Here is a 19540-nt window from a genome sequence, read left to right as displayed (position 1 = left end):
GCAATCCCACTGTCCATAAGCTTCATTTTAACACCAGTAGGTGTAATAATCCACTGGATTAATTTATTGTTAGGAAGATCATGGATCACAGAAAAATGCAAATCAAAGAGACCAGGCTTTAGAAATTCAAGACTTTTCCCCCACTGTTTATTAAGACAAACACTATCTAAAAGTCATAACTCATCATGTGGAAAAACTCCATCATGTTCTTACGAGTTATATAAGAAGGGGAAAAAGGAATCAGCAGATTTCAAATGATGGGACATGTCCCACTTGGAGAAGATGCCAACTGTACATTGTAAAGGAGAAGCTGTGGGTGTACCAGTTGCTGGTTTCTCTGGGTCTGGACTGAAGGCACTTGAGACAGCAGTTCATATTCGGACTCAAGTGTTTATTATTTCTTATCACTAAAACAGTCTCACTACTGTGAGTTTGGTGGCTTTTCATTAGAAGGCACAAAATGGCTAACAATCTCTTGCTACAAGGTCCTTTAAGACTAAACTATCCCATTAAGAACTGACACCTGGATTATTTTCCCTTTTAACCAATAACTGATCCCAAAGAGCCCGCAATCCGGACTTTTCTGCCCAATTACAAAATGCCACCCAAATCCATGAAGAAGAAACCCAGGACAACACCCTGTGCCCTCCATCTTGCTTCCATCCACAACACACTAAAAATCCCAAAACCTAAATTTCTCACCAAGTGATACACCTACACTACTCTCTATAACCTATTTCACACTTCAGTGGATTCTAGTCTATCTTGAAGTCTAGGAAACTTTCTCCATGAATGAGGGTCAAAGTCAGTGATCCCCTGGGGGTCAGGGCACCTCAGAGCAGACAGAGAAATATTCCTGGTGCCCTGGGCTTCCACAAGAAGCATTACCATTGTGCAGCCAGCTTTCCACAGCATCTCCTTTGAATCATTTTGCATTCACTGGTGAGGCCATGCTGCCAGTACTGTGCTCAGTCTGGGGCTCCTCACTACAGCAAGGACATGGACGTGCTGGAGCATCAGCGAAGGGCAAGGAGCTGGGGAAGGGTCTGGATCTCCAGTCCTATGAGAAGCAGCTGAGGGAGATGAGGTTGTTCAGTCTGGAGAAAAGGTGGCTCAGGGAAGACATTATCACTCTCTACAACTGCCTGAAAGGAGGGTGGAGCCAGGTGGGGGCTGGTCTCTTCTCCCAGGTAGTAACCAATGACAGAATAAGAGGAAATGACCTCAGGTTGTTCCAGACAAGGTTTAGATTGGATATTAGGAAACATTTCTTCACTGAGAGGGTTGTTAAGCACTAGAAGAGGCTGTCCAGGGCATTTAAAAGACATGTGGATACAGCATTTAGGGACACAGTTTCGTGGTGGACTTTTACTATTAGCTTTATAGTTAACTTGGCAATCTTAAAGGCCTTTTCCAATCTAAATAATTCTATTCTGTGATTCCTTTGTCCATCTGCATCTGCAGTGCAGAACTCCACAGACAGGAGGCTGAAAAAATTACAGTGGGACAGAAGACAAGTTTTAGATGTAAAAGATTTATAGGACCATTTTGTACCTCTGTGTGCAATTGTTCCTGGAGTAAGGAGGAAAGTAGGTTTTTCACCTTAAAAGGGTCATGTGTAGAAACTGGAGAAGAAGCTGAGGTTCCAGAAGACAGGTAAGAGTGTAGCCAGGATAAGTGTGGCATGAGCTGGAGTCAGACAAAGAGCTGGTAGCCATGTTCTCTAGTAAAGTGACTTTCAACTGACCCCAGTGTATTTATCCAACTGTGATCTTTCCAACTCTTATTGAAACCCCTTCTCTGATACTGATTCCAAATTCTTCATTTTATGCATTTATCCTCAGACCTAACAATACACCCCATCACTGCTTCTATACCCATATGCCTTGCCTGGACTCATAAACCCTCTGTCCTGTTGCACACAGGTAAACTCAGTAAACCATCTTTTCCCACAGTATAGCAGAAGTCTCTCCTTCCTTACAAGCTGCTTTCTGATACAAGGCAAAGATGCCCCTCAATCTCATATTCAGCTTGTAGCTCAAGCCTGACCAAAGACAACAGCAGAATCATGTAAGCTAGCAATAGGTATTTAGCAAGATAACATAAAAACAAGCACAGCTCCCCTTATTTCCACATTTGTATCAAAATACATGAGTAAGAAAAATAGAAAATAAAAAGGTTAAACAGAGCACCTGTCAATTTACTTTATCCTTTTACAAAAACTATTGTCAGTATTTGTTTCTAGTATTTTGTTTAAATTTCATACATTACATTTTAGATCAGACAAATTATTTCTTTAAGATATTTTTTTAAGATAAACATATTTATACCACTTGAATACAGCTTATAGTTTAGTGTACCTCAAACTTGACATTACCACAATTCCTAGTAAAATTATGCACAGAAGGTTGGAAAAGCTAACATCTCTGCAAATTACTTATGGATGTGCTTGTATGGTACTCAGGACAATGGGAAGTAAACTCTGTCAAGGACAACTAAAAGCACTGATAATATAAATATTTTATGATGCTGGAAAATTTTCAATAGTAAGAAAAAAGTAATAAGAGACACGATATGAGGACAAAGAAGCTTTTTACAATGTAAAATTATCCTTCAGGGAAATAAAAGAAGTTGGTCAAATACAACTGATATTTTGAAAAAGTAACAAATGGGTAATAAGACATGCTAATAATTGTAAGGAAAGTTTATGCCCATTAATAATGACAGAATGGAAAATTCTAAAATCTGTTTTTCTGGCAATGAGAAATCAGGCTTTAATTCAAAGAAGGATATATATTGTAGTCTAGAGGAGGTGACAAGTTTATTTTTTGTCAGATGAGGACCCGAGACTTGAAAAATCATACTTACTTACCAGAAAATGAAATTTACTGTTTGGAATATATATGAAAAGTAGGACTAGTGAAGAATTTCAGGGATACTCAAGGACAATACAATGATTCAGAACCCCATACTTCTGCTACTGGGGAAGGTGTGATGGGGACAGAAGGACTAATCCTGCCAGACTACTTTTCCTGGCTCCTTTCTGGGCACCTCTTGCTGTTGCTTCTTGTGAAGAGAACGCAACGTACCTAAAATTGAGAAGGTAGGGAGTACTCTCTACTTTTTCATACACTCATCAGTTCTCACTTTGTTTTGAGCAACAGATCACTATCAACCCTCAGCAATTTTCAAAAGCCATCACACAGCCATCTGATCAAACTTTTAATTGGAAACACTATTTAAAGCACAGTTATGGTTTAGCCAAACAGATGTTCAATTCACCATAGCCTTGGAGTCCACTAGGGATTTGCAGACAACAGCTTGGAAACCATTCCAGCTGTTGCAAAGGTACAATGATATCTTCTATTCCATCCCTCCCTCCAGACCTTCTGGTTGCTGCATGAAATATTTCTGCTTCTTTATCTGATTTCCCCTGAGATTCATTTTAGGGCCTGCTTTTAGCTTCTGAAGTAGCAGCAAACTGGCATTTGCCATTGCCCACAGGTTTGTGAATAGTAGAAGTAAAACTGATCTGCACATCCATAATATTGCTGCTGCTAGAAGAAGGAACAATAAAAAAAAAATCTACAGATTTAAGTAAATGGGAACAGTATACACTTGATTAATGTTTAAAAACTTATCATCAATCAATGAGGAAACAAACTTATTTGCAGATCCAGAATGATTTTAAGAAATTAAAAGAAGCTGCTAAAAATCCATGCAAACACCAGTAAAGTGGCTTGAGAGCCCTGGCTTCTCAGAGCAGCAGCAAGACATTACCTATCACTTTAACAATAATATTTCAACCTTGTAGCAGGCAGGAACTCCAAGTTCAAAACACATACTTTAAGCTCGTTGGGGTTATGAAACTCTGAGAAAACAGGGAAAAAGAATTTTCTCTTCATTTTGCAGCCCCTGCTGTTAAAAAGAACGGCTACATGTCCCTGCCTTCCTGAGTGGCAGGACTGGTCACAGCCTGCTGAGCTCAGGGTCTATGGGCTGATGGCTGCTGTAATCCAACAGCCACTGCCTCTCTCTGATGATGGATTCAGCTGAACAGTGGGGTCAGCGATAGCTGCCCACTGTGACAGCCACGGCTCCTGGATCACCCCAGGTCCTGCTGTGAGATCCTTCTGCAGCTCTTCAGGGTCAACATTAGGTCTGCCTCCAACCGTGAATATTTTCCTTTTATCATCTGCAATATTTACAATTGCACTTTTCCAGGCTGTTTAGGAACAGGTGGACCAGCAAAGGCGCCAGTACAAACCTCCATGAGGGGGTAGTGTTAAAACTCCCCATTAGTCTCTATACTCTTCCTTATCTTCTAACTCTTTACTAATCTACAAAGAATTTTAAGTAACTCCCTACTTCATTTTGTTAACAGTCTTCAGTTACAAAACTTTTAAGTCACTTTTCCTGTGCATCTGGAAATGACTCTTTCAAATAACTAGAAAAACTCTAAGACAAAACTACTTGTACAAAAGGCATGATGGTTGCTATTACACCTATCCATGTTCCTATGAACAGTACACTTTATCACAATCACTGGCATTTTGTCTGTCATGGTGGCCTGAATATTTAGTCCATTAGTCCACGACTATCCCTCAAACCCTTTTCAAAACTAGGGTCACATTTGCTACTTTCCATTCCTCTGTTATCAAGGCTAATTTAAGTACCAAATTACACAAGACAGTTCATGGTTTGCTCACCAATTTAATTTCTGAATTTTTCTAGGACTACTGAATGAACAGCATGGCAATTTATTAATGTGTATTCAATCAATTTGTTTAAAAAACTTGTATTGAGATATCAAATCTGAACTACTCCCTATAGAAACAACTGCTATTTGGGGATGTCCCTAATCATCCTGTCATAAGCCTTGCCAGCGCAAATGAGTTCAATTTCTTTCTGTAATGGCTTTGTCTTTCTCCTTAACCACAACTATCTATTAACACCACCTCTCGCCTAGCAGCATTTACACTGGAAAAAGATGGGGTTTGGCTTTTAGAATTTTAGGCCGTTGCATTTCAAAATCTTTTTGCTCTGCCTCATACTAGGTCTACACTTGCCAGAATTGTGCTCTTTTCAGCTTTCCTTGCTTGGATTTTGCTTTTTTAAAAAACACTATTTATTTCTAGTAGCTTCTTTTACTGCTAAATTGTGTTGGAAAAGTCTTATTTAATCGGGTTAGAACCAGAAAACAAAGGCCCCCGTGTATTTTTAATATTTATTTAAAGTGTGTCTTCATTAGTATACAATTGTTTTTTAAACAATACTGGATTTTTAAAAGTTTTATTTTAATATTTTTTTCTCCTACAAGTACAACAAACTTGAGTATGATATCTCACTAGTGAATGGTTCTTCCTCAGTCATTTGTTGCATGTTGATCTGGACTAAGTCAAGGGCTCTGGATTCCCTATCTTGTTTGCTCAATAATTACTGCTCAGTGATATCTAAATACATAGCCTGTGCATGATAGCCTAATGAGGCCTAACATTAAGTTTATCCAGTTTACACATATATAACCAAGAACTGTTGCTATGATCAAGCTTTTGGGTTGTACAGACTCCCTAGCCTCCCACAGTATTTCACAGCAGTTTCACCTCCATCTCATCAACTAGCCCACAGCTCTTACTGAAGTTCTCCTACTCAGCCATAGAACCATACAGAACTACATTTTGTGGTTTATTCTGATAAAATTAGACTATTAGACTATATTTTCTTTGGTATCTACTGCACCATTTGTCTGCACAGTCCAAACTACCATCTCTGCAATCAGCCAGGCACTCAACATTCCATCAGCTCTGTACAATCTAAACACTGACATTTCAGTGTGCCTTTAAAAGAAAGGCTTACATGCAGACCCACCTACAGAAAGAGGGTGACACACCTGGGGAATTCCCAATTGAATTAATCCTTACCACGTTTCTGAAGACTCACTACTTTTGAAGCACAATGGAAGCAGAGCATTATGAGATAGGGACGTGCCAAGATACCAAATAAAAACCAGTGTAGGTTCCTTCCCAACAGAGATCAAACAGCATTTGAAAAAAAAGAGTGATGAATGGCACAATTATAGTTATTCAAGATTTCTGTACCAAGAGATGCTGTGTCAGGAATTAAACACATGAGGTTTGCTACAAATGTATAAGACCTTCTGCACACACTGCCGACGTTTGTGATATTTGCATTTACTTCCTCATATGAGAAGGAAGAATCTGTTCGAGGAGAGGAGAGGAGAGGAGAGGAGAGGAATTCTTTCAGGACACAATGCCAATAGCTACAGGCTTGAGTTTGACAGCTGAGAAGGCCTCTGGGGCTAGCATTTTTTCTATTGGGTGCAACTCACTTATTTTCCATTTGTGAGGCCTCTGGTTGGAGCAGCTTCTTTCTGCATTAGGCACAACAGACTCAACAGCTATGCTGCAACAGCCAGTGTGTATTCATTATTATTTATCTGTACTACCATAAATCTTGGAAGGCCTCACCATGGACCACTTTGTATTACACTGGGCTGTGAATAAATACACAACAAAATATAGATATGCTTAAATTCTACATAAAGAGACAACAGAGGGATTACGGCAGAGTCCAAATGCAATGACACAGTACTACTGTGATAGGCATTGGCATTAATATACCTGCAGCATAACTGTTGTCTAGTTGGATTGCTTAAAGTTTCACAGTACATAAAACTTTCAAGAAAAAATTAGAGGGAAGATAGTGAACACTTCTGTTTATGAACAAGTCAACCAATACATGAGAGGCAGCTGAGGAGAAAATATTCAGTGTGGTCTGAAAATTTAATGACCAAATGATGGAAGCTGGCATCATACGTTGATCAAAACCAGAGTCAACCTCTTGATACTGAAGAAGAAGTATCAGGTAGAAGTAGTCCTGATGAGCCTTGAAAATAAAGACAGATAGCTTATCTTTATTGTTTTAAAATGAAGCAGGAAATTGATAATAGCGAAGGAGTAGGTTTGGAAAATGGTATTTACAGTGGAGCAGCACTTTGATAGCTAATGAGCAAGGCAAGGCTGCATTTTCTCAAGGCAAAGTAAAAGATTTTCTAATAAAGACTTGATCCATGAAAAACCTGCTGACAGAGAAGAATAATCATCATTTAAGGATCGGAAAAAGATTCCTAAAATGCAGGTTTACAGTAGATTTTATGACAAAACAAATGACAGCATGATGGTGCCATTCATAAAGAGTCCAAAGAAGTTTTGTGAGGGCATCAACATAAGTACAAGAAAACCTACTAACAAAAGAGTAATAGTTGTAACTGCAAATAAGAAACTGGGGGCATTGCTGAAGAAAATTTTCATGCATTAAATCTGCTTAGGATTGGAAAATAAAGGGTATCTGAAACACGTAAAACATTGTTTTTCCTACAAATACTGTGAAATGAGAAAATTCTTTCATGTCACATTTATTACTAACTTGTTACAGCTATCTATGCTACCATGTTTTGACTTTCAAGGGTGGAAGAAAAACAATGTTCCTGACATTACAATGTGAGGAGTGCCTCCTTCGATACAAATAAAGACATGTTACATTCAGGACAGTCACGATACAAGCAGAGTGCAAACAGCAGTAGGGGAAGAGGTCTCAAAGACTTACAATTAACATGCTGAATGTTCAGGCACATTCCTTTGCTCTTCCTTCTCAGTGCACAGAAGGAAACTTACTCTGTTGCTGTAGTTTGGTATTTCAACTCTTGAGGTATTCTCAAGAGCTGACAAAGTGTAGCTGTGCAGCAAATGCCCACTCCCTACATTCCAAAACATCATCTCCTTCTCTTCATATTTGTTTTCTTGCTTTGGTCCTGGTTCCAGTCATTTATAGCATCATGGCATGAGTTAAATGAAAGAGACCATCAGATCAGGTACTGAACAACAGGGCTAAGCAGTAGTGAGTATTGGAGGGCTGGTTACAGCAGGAGGCAATTCAGAGCTCCTTTTCTTCTGAACATTTGTAGCAGCACTGCTGCAGGCAGAACAGAACCATGCCCCAACATTATCTCCCTCAAAGTACTGGGAAGCTGCAATCACAGGAAGGGGAAGCAGTCACACCCAAGTGATCTGCCGCTCAGTGGTGATGAGACAAAAAATCAGACAGAGATGAAACATGCAGAGGATTCCCCATACCCCACTCACTTGCATGTCACTTTTCTTCCTTTCCTCCTCTGAAATTAGATCTGTTCTGAGGTACTTTTGACCTAGAGGCTCAGTTAGAAGGCTGCCTTTAGGGGTTTTTTTTTGCAATCACCTAATCTAATTCTGCTTTCCTTTCTTTCACCCAACTTACTGCAAGTAAAATAGATATATGGCCAATAGGATTAAAAGGTAAAAACAGCAAACACTTAGGTCTAAACATTTTAAAAACAAAATTCGCTGCTCAGGATTTTTTTATGCAAAATGAAACATTCAGTGTTCTGAAACATTTCAGTTTCCGAAATGAAATAATGATTTCGTTTCATATTGAAAAATCTCAATTTCATTTTATATTGCAAAATCTCAAAAGATTAAGTGTTCAGGTTTTTAAACAAGAACTCTGAAAATACTCATGCCATAATTAACATAATAAAATTGTGGTTTGAGCGCCATTGAAGGTGATACATTTCAAAATCATTAAGTTTTGTGTTTGAACAAGAAATTATGGCTTCTGCTTGGCACTAATTTTATATAGCAACCCATTGTCTTCTCTTCTTAGTTGTAACTGTCATCTTGAATCCTCAATTCATCCTGTAATTCACAAGTAGTCACTGAGTCTTCTTTAACACTTCAAAGTTCTTCTACTCCTCTCCAGCAGAAGAAAACCAAAAACTTCAAGAAAAGCATTTACTGAAAATTTTAAACTGAAACCTAACATATATTCAGTGCAATGAAAAATACCAGTAGCTATCCATTTAGTTCTCTTCTCAGGTATATTTTTCAAACCCATATTAAGGGTTTTGGGGGGTTTTGTTGTTTGTTGGGTTTTTTCTTTAACTGGACTCTCTAGTCTGCTTTCTCTGATCTGAGTCTGATTTCTCTTTTGGTCTTGCTCTTTCTTCAAATCACTTTCATTTCATGCTGCTCTTGTGCCAAGCAATAAAAATAATCCTGTGCTTCTTAACCTTTACTCATCAATTATTATCTGTGTCCTTGCTTCATGAGAAAGAATCTCTAATTGTCCTTATACACAATTCCTCCAGACCTTTACAGCCCCATAGTAATTATCCACAAATTCAGTAACATTTCCAGTTCTTTTTTTTTTTGTATTAAGACACAGCTGAAAACATCCTTGAATTTAAATACCAGAAAGGAAATACAACATTAGAAAAAAGGGCACAGAGTTTACAGTGTCCCTTTTGTTATACAGGGAAAACACCTACATGTAGATTTTGCTCATTTGTATATAAAAACAGGAGTCAAAGCAATGACTGTACCCATAACTACAGGAAAAGAACTTCCTCCTTAACCCAAGCACAGATATTCATAGCTATTTTTGGGTGAATCCACTGACATATGATATGGGTAATATGTAATTCCTGCCTAAGACTATAGCTAATCAGCATGTATGATCAAATTCACTCATAATGCCAGCTCAATTTAATTTAACCAAGGTACACTGACACAAATATAAGTGTATATTTATTAACATTTCAGTATTCAACCGAGCAAGACAATTATGTTAGTAAATCAGTTTGCAATATCTATACAGATAGTAGTGGTATAAACAGTTTTTATAGATCTATAAATTTCAAAAAGTTTATCCGTCAAAACACAGAGCAAGTCAGAGACACACCATTCTGGAAATAAAGAAAACAAACAACTCTGAACTCCCTACCTAATTGCAGTAGGGAATAACTTCAGGGTCCCATGGTGGATTACCTAAGAATAATAAAATCCTTAACGGGTATATTGTGTATATTTTCTAAAAAGAACTGAAGCAATTTGACATAAGTCAAACCTCTTGATTCACATTTTTATCACTATTAGTTTGCCAACATCAGTAAAGACTAACTATTGAAACAATCAATCATTTCAATGTACTTACAGCTGAATTTTCTCATCATGTGACCAACTATCCACAAAGCCTCAGAGCCATTAAGAAGTTTTGAGGAATATAATATTTGGTACTGCCAAAAAAACATAATTAAAAGAATGCATGTAAATTATACTAATTTTCTAATTAGAAATGTTTTATGATTAATTCACATCTAAAGTACAAGTGGGGGAAAAGCAGGACTTACATTATCTCAATAAGCAGGTTCCAGTACAATCAATGAGACAGTGACAGAATGCACAGTAAGGAGTCACAGTAGGGTCCTGATCTTGCAACTGAACTTTCACAAAAAGAACCCCGCACTACTGCAGAATCTCCTGAATTTCAATAGGGCCCTACCCACACATAATCAATTACAGAGTCTGCCTATGTGGGAGTAACAGCAGCGAGAACAGGACCTGTTCCTCCACACACCTGCAAAAATACCAAGATTAAAAAAAAATAAAATTAGTAACATGCAGCAAAACCTACTGATAGCCTGTTTTATTACAGCATTTAGCACATAATAAAGGAGTTCCATACATCTTTAAGTTGCATATTTTATAGGAATTTTTAGCTCTTTCTTTAAAGAATGTTGGCTTAAAATTGCTTATGAATTTTACATGTAGTGACAGCACATTATGGAAGCTTTTACTGATATTACTTGAAATATAATTTTTTAATTATCACTTTCTAAAAATTAATTATCCTAGTTTCTTTGGTCTATTGTGCAAGTCACTTTTTAGTGCTTCAACCTTCTTCAAATCTGTCCCACAACATCCATTTTATGGATGCAGCATAGGCCTATGAATTTATTGAGGCCTTCATGACTGTGAAAGTATCTGACTACATATAGTAGCATCCATGACTGAAGCCTTCAAAAATACATAATGAAAAGCAGTTCAGAATTAGTAATTTTTAGACCAAAAAGTGGTAGCTTTTTAGAACAAAAAATCCTTATTATAAACTTTGCTAAGTTTAAAGACTTTGTGAACACCATTTAGAACAGAGGAAGAACACAACATAGTGTTAAACAACACAGCACCACTTTGCTGTTCACACAAAACTTAACATCCATTTTTTCACCTTACTCTTCATTATTGAAAATACATCTAGGTTGATCTTTAAAAAGAAAATGTTATATATTACAATAGTTTTATATATTATAAGCATTTAAAATCCAGTTAGCCATAGTTCCATTAAGTAACATTAAACTGGTGACATATTTAACTGGTGACACTAGGCAAGACTACCGGTGATAAAGGTTTTAAGAACAAATAGATCCTAGAAACATGCAAAAAACCATTTCTACATTCTTTTAATATAGATAGCTCTGCAGAAACAACAATACTTTAAAAAATAAACAAAAAAAGCTGGGACCAAATGAAAGGATGTGAGAATCTGACAACCCAAAAGTTTCATAAAATGGAATGCAGTGTGTTCGAGGGGGTTTTTTTGTAATGACTAATTGTTCTGTTCTTGGCTTTGATTTTGTGAAAAAAAAAAAAAAAAAAAAAAAAAAAAAGAAAATTAGCAGAAAGTGGAAAAGTGTATCACAAGTTTTTGTTCCTTGCTGCCAGGTTGATGGTTTTCAACTGGGCAAACAAAATTTGACATTTCCAAACAGTTACCTTATGATACTGAACTGGAAGTGTTTCTTCTCATGTTACTTCTTTCAAATTTTACATTTCATATGCATGACTCTTAGGCTTGTTATTCTGAGAAATTTAACTGCTTTTAAATATGCTACAGCACTAAATTCTGTTTAAAGAGTGTTGTATCTTGACCCTATCTAACATAACACAGAAAATTTAAAAATATCAGACATATGCCAAGTTAGTGTGCCTACCTGAGCCTGTACAGTGAGTGACACAGCACTTCTGGCAATTGTAATCTGCCCATTTCTTATTACTAGGATGAATGAGCAGAAAAGACCTTTCAGAATGATTTTGGTGACAAAATCACACAGCTACATATTTAGTATTTCTCAAGTTGCAGTGCAGTGTGGTGACTTGATGAAGCTTGATCCTGATACTGTTTTCTCTCCCTGTATCTAGCACCGCCTCTTCCTTCACAAAGGAAGTATATTGGAATACAATGCATATTTTCTGCACTGTTCCAAAAGAGTAGGTTGTAGGATGGGTCAGGGACACATAGCTGCAGTCTAAATTACAGTCAGTTTCTGGAGAGAGCTGAAACACAGTTTTACAATTTTGACAGCCTAAGAAATCGCTCAGATCTAATGTAGAAACAGACAAAGAAATTAAATCCTGAAGCTGTCTCAACAGCTCCCTTCTCTGACATGGACAAGAAAAACATTTTTTTTAATCCAGGTATAGCAAACACCATATCATGGAATGATTCACAAGTGGTTTGGAAGACTAGAAGGCCCTGGCAACACCAAGGCTTTTTCATGACTAGCAGAAATAATGAAATCTAGTTACCTACCTGCATGCTTACAGGTGCCACCAACACTCTTGTGCCGAAGCCAGCCTGGCTGTTTTCCCATTCCCTTCTAAACAGATTTCTCTAAATTTCAGCTTCTGATGTTTAGGAGAACAGGAGACAGCTCACATTGTGGGCAGGTCTGAGCTACATGTGTAGACTGGCAGACCAACCAAGCATGCTGACCTGCAAGGCAACAGGTTGAAGAGAACAGAAAATTTCTGAGTCCATGCTACAGCTTTTTCTACCCCAGGGGCACTAATTTGAGTCCCTTCTCTACTCAGCTGCTAAATTTCATTCAAAAATTGCAGAAACTTGACTTTGTGACCTCTACCTCTATATCAAATGCAGCTGAAATTAAGCAGTGGATTTGAAAGTTATTAGGTGATAACACAATCCTATATATCTTGTTTTGCTCAGAACGTAGGCATGAAAAAACTGTAGCATAATCACTGTGATAATAATGGTTTTTATGTCACTTATTGTTTTCATTCAGGACTTACACCACAAAGTCAGATACAACAGAGCACAATTGTTACTCAGTGATAGCAGAAATGAATCCAGAGAATGTAGAGACTTTCAATAAAGCTGGATTAATTTTGCAAGGTGAACAGGGCCCTGAATGCAGGTTGCTTCATAAAGGTGAAAATTTAACAGAAACACAGTATTTTTTTTTAACTTACCATGACTATAACTGACTGCCCGTCATGGAGATCCATTCTTCTCTTCCAACTCCATACTGTCTTTCCTAAGGCTTAAAAAAAGTTCAGTGATAGACAGCTCAATAAAACAGCCACATCAAGTGTAATCAGTCTCTACTTGTACTTTTGTGGGTTTTTTGGTTAGGTTGGTTGGTTTTTTTGGTTTTTGGTTTTTTTTAGAATAAGCAGAGTGATTTTTAAAGTAGCACCTTAAAATCCTGATCTTACTGCCTGGATCCTGATATAAAAAATTAGGGAATAGTTTTTAGTAATATGTAAAATCCAGTTCCTTTTTTATAAACAGCACCCACAATGCTCTGTTTACCTTTCTATTGATATAGCACTATGTTTTTAATTTGTATATTTCTCACTAAAAAGGCAAACTTGAAATCAGAGAGATTTTTGTGTTGCTGGATTCCAGGATGAAGGAAGGAAAGAAATTGAAAAAGAAAAATGACCTCTCTAAAACTCCAGTAAAAAAAGAAGAGAGACAAAGAATAATCAGTGTGGAAAAGTTAATAGAAAACTGGACATTAGAGGAAGGGTTAGCAGGACACAACAGGTATAAGAAAGTCAGGGAAGTCAAAGTGATTCAGTTAAATGGGGATGGAACAAAAGAAACAAAGTTATATTCTAAGCAAGGTAATGAAAACAAGCCTTTCAAAACAGTTTGACATTGGTCTACCTCTTCTTCTGTTGAAGTGAAAGAATTACATTAATTCAAAAATGCCTCAAGAACCTTAAAACCATTTAACTTTAAGCATTTGGAGTAGCTAAACTCTGCTCAGCTAAGCAACTAAAGAAGGGCTTAAATTTGGAAATCAATTTACATCCTATTGTTATCTTTCACTAGGTCTGTGGTATCAAAAACACATTCAAAACTGAGCCTCATCTCCTCACCTAAAAACACTCAGACTCACACTTTGGTGCTGGTTGGGATCCAGCCATTGTGGTATCAAAAACACATTCAAAACTGAGCCTCAGCTCCTCACCTAAAAACACTCAGACTTTGGTGCTGGTCTGGATCCAGCCACTGGTTAACAGATAGGCAAAGTCAATACAAGATGCAAGGGACTAATGTGGCTTCAGACTCTTCTCTCCCACACTCATGCAAGTATTTTTAATGCAAGATTAACTGATGAAGAGAATGCAGACAGTTAAATGCTCAAAATTAATTCAAGAATGAGCTCTCTAAAAGAAAACTAAATAAAAAATGGCTGGAGACTAATGTGGCTTCAGACTCTTCTCTCCCACACTCATGCAAGTATTTTTAATACAAGATTAACTGATGAAGAGAATGAAGACAGTTAAAATTAATTCAAGAATCAGCTCTCTAAAAGAAAACTGAAGAAAAAATGGCTGAGAAAGAACAAAGAAACAGATTGTTGAATCTGTATTAAAAATAAATGACCACTGGGTTACATCTCAGTGCACTGTGCCTGCAAACTGCTGCTTCTTTCTGGTTTAAGTATTAAACCTTGTTTTTAAAACATGAAATGGTAAAGAACCTTGCAAAGGTTAAGTTTAGTGGTTGATAACAGTACTAAAGCAATTCTTAACACAGGGCATAGCTCAGATGTTGGCATAAAGGGCTCAGCATCTCTCTTGGCTATTTAAACATATTTGTGCTTCCAAACCCAGTTTGGTAAACAGCTGAGACAGAGTAAATATCCTGTATTCCAAGAGGTTTAAACTGTGGAAATCATAAGCCACTAACAGGGTTCTGTGCCTTTTACTCCTCACTCTACCATACAGTTGCTAAAAAAAAATTGTTGCTGAGATACCAGAAAGGTCTGGGGTATCTCTCAGCATTCTTTGAACTTCTGGTCACTGTGATCCATCTCCTCAGCTATGGATCATTCTGTGCACCATTATTTCAAACTGCGACCTATCTAAATTATCAGGAAGTCAACAACACTTAACAACTATATTCTTACACAAGCAAGCCCCTGCTCCCAATATTACTTCCTTAATTTATATCTCTAAAAGAAACTCCTTGTTTTAAGATCTATGCTTAATAACCCATACATATAAAAATCATTACCTAGTGATTCGTATGACTAGGATTAAAGACCTGATCAAGGCAGTGAAATAAAAAGAGAAATAGTTCCTCTATATTTAGTCACCTTTTCACAAAATGGCTAAACAAAATAATGTTTTGTTCTTCCCAGGAGAATTATGAACAGTACTAAAATTTTATAAATGTTGTGAAGTTCAGAGTTCAAAATTTCCAAGAAACTGGGAAATTAGAGAAGCAAATTAAGATCTTGCTTCTTTCAGTCTTAAAAGAAACAAATTGTATGCAAAAGAGCAAACAAACTAATACTAGCTAAAAGCACTTTCAGATCCCCCACTCCCTGCATTCCAGTAGCATTTCATTTAGTTGCAGGCATTCATATCTGTAAAATTTAAACTTCAGTCTTTCAAACAGCTTCATATATCCTGAACTTTTCTAAGTAGTGCTACTGATAAAAGTATTAATGTGAACAGAGTTAGGCACAGGATTAAGGCTAAAGAAAGTAATAAAGAAATTAACTAATGAATTCAGTGTATCACTAACAATTATTTTTGAAGTTAAGGACAGCAAAGAATAAAGCAAAGCTTGAAAAATTAACAGCTGAAATATGGGATGTGGAGGAAAAATTAGGTTATGGTCCCGCAAGTTACCCAACAAAAATCTAACTTCAATACCTATAAAATAAAATAATCAGTGCTAAACAGGAAAAAATAATAGAGCATCCCTAACTTAATAGTCATGACAACCACACTCTTTTCTCACCATTTGATGGGTTCTTCAGTTCAAGGTTGAAGTTCATGGCTGCTGTGCAGAAGATCACTTAGCCACTGTTCTGCTGTAATGAATCCATGAATAAAAGAATGGGCTTCAGTTTTCACAGATAACAAGACAGAACTTTTCATAACCATTAAATCCACAAAAATATTAAAATGTTTAAGTTAGACCATTTAAGCAAAACTTTACCACAGCACCTAAGTTTAATACCAACTCCTTTATTAAATCCTCAGGGATAAGTTTGTTATTATGAGTCAGGCCTATATATATGTAGGAGTCAATACTATAAGATGCTATCAAAACATAGAAATCCAAACCTTTTGATGACTACACCACTAGTCTTTATGCTATATTGAGTATTTTAGTGGTTTAAAAAAATCTAAATGGTTTTGCTATTGAAAAGTAAGGAGGTAAAAGAAAAAAAGCTCGTTTTATTTTTCATGTGGAAGTTCATAGGAAATCTAATAAAGCATATGCATGTCCTAAGCCAGCACATGCTTCTTGCAGTCCTTACAGTCTATAGAAGCATCCTTAGACCAGATTTATACTGGCAAATTCAAAACTCTGTTTTCATTGTACAATAGCAAATGCTGTCCACTTTAGTCCTTTCTAGATTACAACCTCTATCATTGCAAGCAGACTAAAATTGCAAAAGCAATGAATTCCAAATATTGTGTTTGTCAGGGTAAAATAGAGACTGAATGGCTACAGCAGAAAGTAAAACACACATGAAGGAGGATGCCCAACTACAGTTACTAGGTTATTAAACTGAAACTTTAAACTTCAAGTGATCTGAAATGTACAGGGGAGGCCTGAAGAGAGGCTCAGATGAACCTATAACAAGGATCTAGAAGGCTGGATGAGCATCAGGGGCAAGGCAGGGCTCAAATTAGAAAAATAAGTAGGAAAAAATTTCAAATTTTCACTGGCTATATGTCAATATACAATACAAACACTGAATACCAAAACAACATGTAGGTGTGCAATTATCATCATGTGGGTGTGCCTTAGTGCCCCCCAATTGGTCTAACTTACCTAGGAACTTTCCAGAAGAAATAGAATAACGTGCAAGAGCCCAGGCAAGCCAAATAATCTAACTGAAAAGTTACCCAGTAATGACACAACGCCAGTTTTCATTACAACAAATTCCTCTAATCCTCACAGTTGTAAAATAAATCTTAGAAACACATAGCAAGGTAATTTGTAAAGCAATGCATGCCTGAGCCAGAAGACAGCCTCCAGCTTTCTAACCATCCCTGGCTATGAGCTTCTGTGTCATTTCAGCAGACAAGTGCCTTGCTTTGGTTTTGCCACCTCTCAGCTGGATCTAAGCAATCCAATATATCCAAGCACAAAGCCTGCTGCATATAGGAAACTCCAAGTACAGGATGCTGGGGGGGATGTCATGTTAGCAATGTAGGTTATTATAAGCCTTTTTTTACACTGATTTTCTCTAGACATTTAATTCACAAATTTGGGGGCTCAGGATTCTCCAGGGCACAAACCCAGGATTCCTAAAAGTGCCTCCTAGGTCTCTAGACTGGATCCTGTTGGCAACAGTTTCCCTCTTCTGACATAAGAGGACCTATGCAAGAACTGGGAAAAAAAGCTGAAAGTTCTACAGACAGAACTTTCTCGGGGCCGGTGAAAGTCTAATAAATGAAACTGCCTAAGAATTAAGGGCCGTCAGAAATCTAACTGCACCTTGCTTGAAGAACAAAACATATTACTTCAGCCTTACCTCACTAACATAAAGATATAATGTATATGGAAGAAAAGACAGATACAATAAACTGAAAACATTCAATTGCACACGCTCCTTCCCTTGGCAACAAAAGAGCAGATAATATGACAAATGCTGGTCATGTCACTTCTTACTGGATGAGGAGATTCTCTGACAATTTAATGGCACTCTCTGAGGAGAAGAACCTGTAATGCAGGACAGGTACTATGAGGAGGTTTTCAGGTAGTGCTCTAATGAGAACTGCTTGAAGAAAGGAGTTGATTATAAAAACTGCAGCTTAACCTCATATCTGCTTCCACAGCAGATAAGACATCCAGATGAGTCCAGTTTGTTTGGGATGGAAACTTGATCTAAAAGGTTGATATTATTTTTTGTGAGGCTCAAAATCCCTTTCTTTTCCTTCTATTCTCAGCTGTGTTCCTGCTGTGACTTTTTGGCTTGGCTAGTCACTGAGGAAACACTGATGATCCTCTCCCAGATGCTACAGCTAAAGAATGCAATAGCCACCTCCTCTTACATGGATTTTTACACTACAGCAATTGCCTTTCTCACTTTTTCTAATTCTCAGTTAAATATTTACCCATTCTGATCCACAAATTATTGTAATTGTGCATTATTTAAGATATACGGATAGAAGGTGTAAACTAAGAATATTACATTAGGTTTAAGCTTTATACAGTCCTAAGTAATTCTGAGAGTAATGGTTGTGTAATGTCACTATTAACTTTGTAAGTCCGAAACACAAGAGCATAATAAGAAAGAGAACTACTCAGTGTGCTTACACATAATCACACAGATTTCAGTCTGTGCAGAACTGGGGCCTATGTGCATTAAGAATGGAACCTGAGAGCAAGTACTACATATTAGGGGATGTAAAAATTTCACTTTCATTAAAAATCTTAATGAAATCTTAGGAATGATATCTGAAAGTAGTGTTCTATTCATATTGAAGAATACCGTGTATCACAGAAACAGGACATAATATTTTCTACATCTTATTTTTATATTAGCATTGGAAAAATGGGTGTAAAATAGTAACTAGAATTATTTTAGGGCAAAACTATACATAATCTAAGTACAGAGAAGTGGTATCAGCAACACCATAATTTTATATTTTTCTTTACTGTTTTCACTGCTATTTCTACTGCAAAGTTTTCTTTTCACAGGCACCTAACCTTCAGGGAAAAAAAATTAGAAAATATGTACTATCATTCCTTTCAGTTGAAAGGCATACTTTTCAAAAATTTTGCTCAGAGTAATTTTAGTAAAAGAGCAAAAAAGTAAATATACTGCAAATAATTTATATTTCCTCCTTCTTAATAGAATGGCTTTACGATCTGAAGTTTTGTCATGTAGCTCATTTTCATTGAGAACCTGGTTTTAAAAAATTAGGAATCAATTTCTTTAGCTGCACCAAACTTCAATTCAGAGGAAAATATAATAACATAAATGCATAATATTACCTATGTGATTACTTACATGTTGCATCGCACTACTTTTTTCCTTAAGGAGCTCCAGAATTACACACTCTCTGAGCAGCAGTAATTTTCGTAGCCATGATGGTCTAGGCTTTTTGAGCTCAAAAGCTTCGTGTTTTGTACTGTAGCACTGGTAAAAAAAAAAAAAAAAAAAAGGCGAGAGAAATTACCTCTCCCTTTCAAAACTTGTTCTTTATATTTTGTCAGTGCAGCTCTAGCAGGGAGCAGTGGAATCATGAAAAGCATTAGGCCCTGAGCCTGCTAGCGTTCGTCTGCCAGCAGTCCAACCGAGTTCAAGAGGACTTGCTCACAGACGTGAAGGGAAGATTTTGAAAGTCAGTGGGAA

The 19540-nt window shown here is 37.0% G+C and overlaps 1 long non-coding RNA gene across 1 annotated transcript in view; it reads left to right on the top strand.

The window, feature by feature from the left end:
- Positions 1-19187, top strand: part of LOC120505857 — a 48712-nt gene extending 29525 nt beyond the window's left edge. The window contains exon 3 of the long non-coding RNA XR_005628361.1: positions 18129-19187. This is a non-coding gene — a long non-coding RNA (uncharacterized LOC120505857). The remainder of the gene's footprint in view (positions 1-18128) is intronic.
- Positions 19188-19540: the final 353 nt, after the last annotated feature.

This window comes from Passer montanus, unplaced genomic scaffold, assembly GCF_014805655.1.
Source record: "Passer montanus isolate IOZ18808 unplaced genomic scaffold, ASM1480565v1 scaffold36, whole genome shotgun sequence".
NCBI classification, from domain to species: Eukaryota; Metazoa; Chordata; class Aves; order Passeriformes; family Passeridae; genus Passer; species Passer montanus.
The sequence above is the reverse complement of the archived record's forward strand: the minus strand, read 5'-3'. Positions and strand labels throughout refer to the sequence as shown.